The 5506-nt window shown below is 36.3% G+C and overlaps 1 protein-coding gene and 1 long non-coding RNA gene across 4 annotated transcripts in view; one reads left to right on the plus strand and one right to left on the minus strand.

Annotated features, from left to right (window-relative positions):
• The window catches only part of LOC107557517 (collagen alpha-6(IV) chain-like), a 121578-nt gene that overhangs the window by 41651 nt on the left and 74421 nt on the right, over positions 1-5506 (plus strand). The window lies entirely within an intron of this gene.
• LOC107557519 (uncharacterized) overlaps positions 1-5506 on the minus strand; it is a 16142-nt gene that overhangs the window by 3463 nt on the left and 7173 nt on the right. Inside the window, exon 2 of the long non-coding RNA XR_001605404.1 lies at positions 1874-1877. This is a non-coding gene — a long non-coding RNA (uncharacterized lncRNA). The remainder of the gene's footprint in view (positions 1-1873; positions 1878-5506) is intronic.

The following is a 5506-nucleotide window of genomic DNA, read 5'->3' on the forward strand; positions in this document are numbered from 1 at the left end:
AGTTAAGCTACATTCAAGCTACCCTTCTGAAAAATTGAATAACTATTTAACTATACAGTATTTTATTATTGTATCGAATAGTTTACAAAATCAAATGTTTGGGACACTTTTTGTCATTGAAATGGCTTGGAAAAGTGTCCCAAACATTTGATTTTGTAAACTGTTCAATACACACAATAATAAAATACTGTATAGTTAAATAGTTATTTTAGTTATATTAGTATATTGCTACAAATGTCACATCAATGCAAGAACAAAATGTATGCAAGACGGAGGAGTCATAAAATAAGCAAGTTAAACTCACACAGCACATGCAGTATTTACTGACTGTGAATAGAGACGTCAGTCATCAGCTGCGCGCGTGAACACTGCGCTTTGTGTGAATCCCACCGCAACCATCCTTTGCCAAATGATAAGCACACACTACTATATCGTGATTTTATTTTCTGTTCGATTAGTGTTCATTACAAAACTGTGACAGATTATATTATGACCGTTCTTAGACCGCATTTTAATCTTTGTTTTGCATAAATTACAGTCGATTCATGTAACATATCCACTCCTGTATATCCTTTGCAATATCATCAGACGATCTCTTTTCGGTGGAAGGACTGTAAGGCCGCGCGATGCGTGATATCACAACTGATGGCGGTAATGAACAAATTTAGTTTGTGATCTCGTCAGAAGAAGACGCTGCGCTGTAGGGATGGGCGATACCACTTATTTTGTTTTCGATACGATACCGATATTTTTCAAGGCAGTATCGTCGATATCGATACCGATTCGATACTTCTGAACTAAACTTTTAAATGATGAAATGTATTAAATTATTAAATTACTAAGAGTAAAATGGGTAATGATACGGACTTAACTTTATGTTTAAAATGCATTTTAACATTCAATACGCCTTAATTGTAACTTATTAAGTTATATTTTTGTTTACAAATGGTTCAGATATGTTTTTTGTTTACACATGATTCAAATCTATAAATACTACAGTTGAACTATGGTCACTTTAGTAAAACCATAGTTCATTTTCATAAGGGACTGCCAGTGACAGGCTGTTGCATGCATAAAATGCAACCTTTTTATTCTGACAGTGTATGATTTCTATTAACATTACAGAATAGAACATGATCAATATTATGTTTCAACGTTCAATTTAAATAACTGTAATTGCACAAACTATGTAGGCTACAATTTCAGTTTGTTTATTGTGAAATAACTCTGTCCTTCTGTCCTTCTGTCCTCTGATAAGCATTGTTCAGGGCTGCAAAAGCTTTAATGCTTTCTTATGATACTTTTGGGAAACGCAGCCCCGTTTGAATGCACTGTCAGCAGTGAGTGAACACTCTCTGTGATTGATTGGTTCTGTCTTGCAACATTTGCGTGTCCAGATGAGCAGGAAAATAGTTCTATCCTACTTACTTGCCAACAAAGGTTATTCGTCCAATTCAATGCATATTGTATGCATTATATTTTTGTTAAATTAACAAAATCACTGGTAAATAAAACACACCTTAGTATCGATATTTTTTGTTTGAGTATCGATACTTTCGATACTCGCGTCAGTATCGATATATCGATACTTTGGATCGATACGCACATCCCTACTGTGCTGCTTCAGTGTATTACAGGCTCTCGACTCGTCAGAACGCAAAACGGAATGTAGCATTTGGTCGCGCTACTTGCTGGAAAAAGTAGCTAGCTACAGGAAAAGCTACACTGTTTTAAAAGTAGCGTCGCTACTGTAAAGCTACTGAAAAATGTAGTTACGCTAGTAGCGTCGCTACATGTAGCTAGCTACTCCCCAACACTGATCATACATCACTGTTAACTGCAAATTTACCTTCAGAGCTGGAAACACCTGCACGTGCCTTCTCACTCACACACACAAACAGATCTCTCATGTCTCAGGTAGATACATGAAGAAACATTAACTGAGAAAGGTATATCTAGACATTCATATCTTTCTTTTTATGTTTCAATCATAGATTTCAAACATTATTCTATTTTATTCTTAGTGCAATCTCATTGACACACTAGATATAGAAACAGAGCTCAAGAACAAACAGAGAGCAGGTCACACAGTCAAGAGTTCATTGTTCAAACTGATATGAAACTCAAATGCCTTGTTCTCACATACCGCTGGAGGTCACAAGGTCACTGTACTGTTAGTTGGTCGTTAACTGGTCATAGCTTGTCAACAGTCTGATCACAAATGAGATATATTGCAATTTGAAATAGGATGCCATTGTATTTTGACAAGAAATAAGTTAATCTTTTCTTAACTTTGTTGCATCGCTGGGCACGCCCACATCACTCATGTGACTTCCATTTGCTATATTAATCACAAAACATAGGCTTTGTTCACTAATAGCTGGAATCTGATTTTTAGGCACAATTAACACAAGTCAGTTTAATTTATTTAGCCTGAACACCACAAAAGACACATGCCATTTTTAATGTTTACAAAGCTATTCCAGATCATCACAAGGCACGTTTTTCCATGCACCTCATGAGGAACATGAGGCAAATTTTCCATTTTCCGCTTGTCGCTTTCAGTTGTTTTAGAAGAAAGTCACTTGGCACTGCATTAACGCCTACTTCATTGCTATAGCAACAAATGCATAAACCAGATATTGCACTTACTGAATAAACACATCTGATTTGAGTGCTTGTAAAATAAGAGTACACAGTAGGGTCTGAAGATTAGACCTGAAAAACAAATCACAATTAAATGCATTGTCATGTTCACATTTTATTCTGAAAACTATTAAGGAAAATATTTTCTTTGCACACTTTGAATCTAAGTTATTTATTCCCACTTAATAGACTTGTTGGCAAAAGGTTATGCAGTGCAAGATAGGTTATTTGGTAAAGTACAAGTCTTTACAATGCTTTAATCAAGAGCGGGAATAGAAATATTCATACCCCGTAGATATAGCGTTTCAGCCCACTTAAGGGTGCCAATCACAGAGATGTGAGGCACTGTGCAGGAGTGAGAGACAAGAGTGTTTGCCAAGAAGACATGCCTTCTGAACTGGAATGACTTTGGAGTTTATCCAGGCCACTGTTGAATCCTGCTCACTCACACCCAGTCAGCTGATGGTTGTTGATTTAACGGATCTGTTTACAGCAAAGTCTTTCAAAAGCATACATTAATATTTGCACATAATCACAGAACTGTATCTCTCTAGAAATGCTTAATGAAAACCTTTCTAAAAAGACCACGACATTTCTTTGGTCTTTGGAAAATACTCCGTGGTTCAAAGTTTGGGGTGGGTAAGGTTTTATTTTTAGAGGAATTCATGCTTTTATTCAGCAAGGATGCATTACATTGTGCTAAAGTGGGGGAGGGGGATATATTAAAATACAGTACAGCACAATAATACTGCCATTAAAAGTAGTCTACTGTGTTTTAACAGAAAATATCTAGCTACTGATTTCAGTCATAGCACACACTAATCCTTTACATGCAATCTGCTAGGAATCACATTATTTACTACATGACACATGCTCACTGGCCTCTGATTCTGCAGCCAATGAGATTGCTTGCTCAAGATTTAAATAGTCTGGTTCATTGTTTGCTGTAAGCTGGTCCTTCAGAGTTCCTCTGAGACCCTCCATCTTCCCCAGCTCCACTTGTCTATATATGCTACGGGATTTATGTATGCTTTATGCTAAAACTATTCAGCTTTGCCATCACAGGAATAAATTACATTTTAAATATATTAAAATACTGTTATTTAACGTTAATGTTATTTATTTATTTAAAAATGTTAATGTTATTTATTTATTTATAAATAAAAAAATGTAATGCAGTAATATTACACTATACTACCCTTTTTACTGTACTTTTGATCAAAATATTGCAGCCTTGGTGAGCATAAGAGACTTCTTTCAAAAACATTTGGAAATTTTACTGACCCCATACTTTTGAATGGTGTGTGCATTTTGATGCTGTTATGCACAAATGCACATGAATTGTTATCATAGAAAGGCATGCAGTGAGAGATCGAATGAGATAGCAGGAATGATAGAGCAAAGTGTTTTTAAAATGTCTTTTTTTTTGGAGAGTATTTTTAATATTCATTCATTTATTATTACCATGATATTAGCATTACCAAAGTCTGAAACAAGCATCATCATTTTAACACACATGCACACAACATAATTTAATTTTGATGACTTTCTCAAATATCGGTTTTCAGTGATTCATCAGGCACATGTGATGCTGGTCAAACCACAGCGCACTAACACTCACAAACCATAAATACACAGACAATCAGTGGTTATTAATGTTCTTTTAAATGGCGCAGAGTAAAACCTAAGACTGAAAAGATGACTGATAAAAGTTAATACAGTGTGAGTTCTTGTGTATGTTGTGTCTCAAATCTTAAACCTCCCTTTGATGTTTATCACAAACGTGGTCATGAACGACTCTTTTTTTATTTTTATTTAAAAAAAAAATTCATAAAGAAATTAATACATTCACATGAGATGAAGCTCTTGTTTTTCTGCATGCGAAAGCATGGTGCCCCTGATGGTGGCCACCATGTAAGGTCATCTGACCATGTGACAGTAATGTAGTGCACCATTAACAATTTTTTGGCATGTTAATTCGCTTTTTGCCTTTTTATACATTTTTTCTGTTTTTCCTGTTTAGAGTTGAGAGTAAACAGCTGCTTCACAAACACACACAAAACAAACAGACACGCACACACGTACTCAGAATGCAAGAGCATCATACCACATCCGTTCCATCTTCCCTGGAGCATGCCATGATGTAGGTACACAAGACAGAACTGCTCTCGAGGTCAGATTTATGATTATTTGTGTTCCATTCCCACCTACAAAATGAGAGATGTTTTTTATGAGCATGAGCACACACATAGCACTCATAGCCACCTGAATGATTTCCATGTGACCTACATGACAGTCATAAGACATCATCTTGAGAAATCAGTGGTTGTTTTGCTATTTGGAACCACAAATGCTTATTAAACTAGCAGAAGGACAGACTGAGGGAAAAGTCCTCCGTTTCTGATATAAACATTGACACATGCATACAACATGATTTATTTTAAAGGGGTCATATGATGCAATTTAAATTTTTCCTTTCTCTTTGGAGTGTTACAAGCTCTTGGTGCATAAAGAAGATCTGTAAAGTTGCAAAGACTAAAGTCTCAAATCCAAAGAGAGAGTCAGCCACACCTACCTAAAATGGCTCGTTCTAACACGCCCCCACATATCTACCTCACTATGTGGGAAGATTTGCATAACGCCGCCCAAATGTTCACGCAAAGAAAGAAGGAGTAACTTTTATTCTCACTGTAGTATTGTTGACGCTGCAGCCATGTCGGGAAGGAGATGTGTGCTTCGTTGTGAAAGCGAAACTACTTTGTTTGGTCTTCCAAAAGAGGACGATATCTGCTTTGTCATGCCTAGAGCTGATCTGTGCTGGTCGCTGAGGAAATACATCAACTTTGCGCTGTGGATCGCC

The sequence above is a fragment of the Sinocyclocheilus grahami genome, unplaced genomic scaffold (genome assembly GCF_001515645.1).
Source record: "Sinocyclocheilus grahami isolate Dianchi unplaced genomic scaffold, SAMN03320097.WGS_v1.1 scaffold605.1, whole genome shotgun sequence".
Classification (NCBI taxonomy): Eukaryota; Metazoa; Chordata; class Actinopteri; order Cypriniformes; family Cyprinidae; genus Sinocyclocheilus; species Sinocyclocheilus grahami.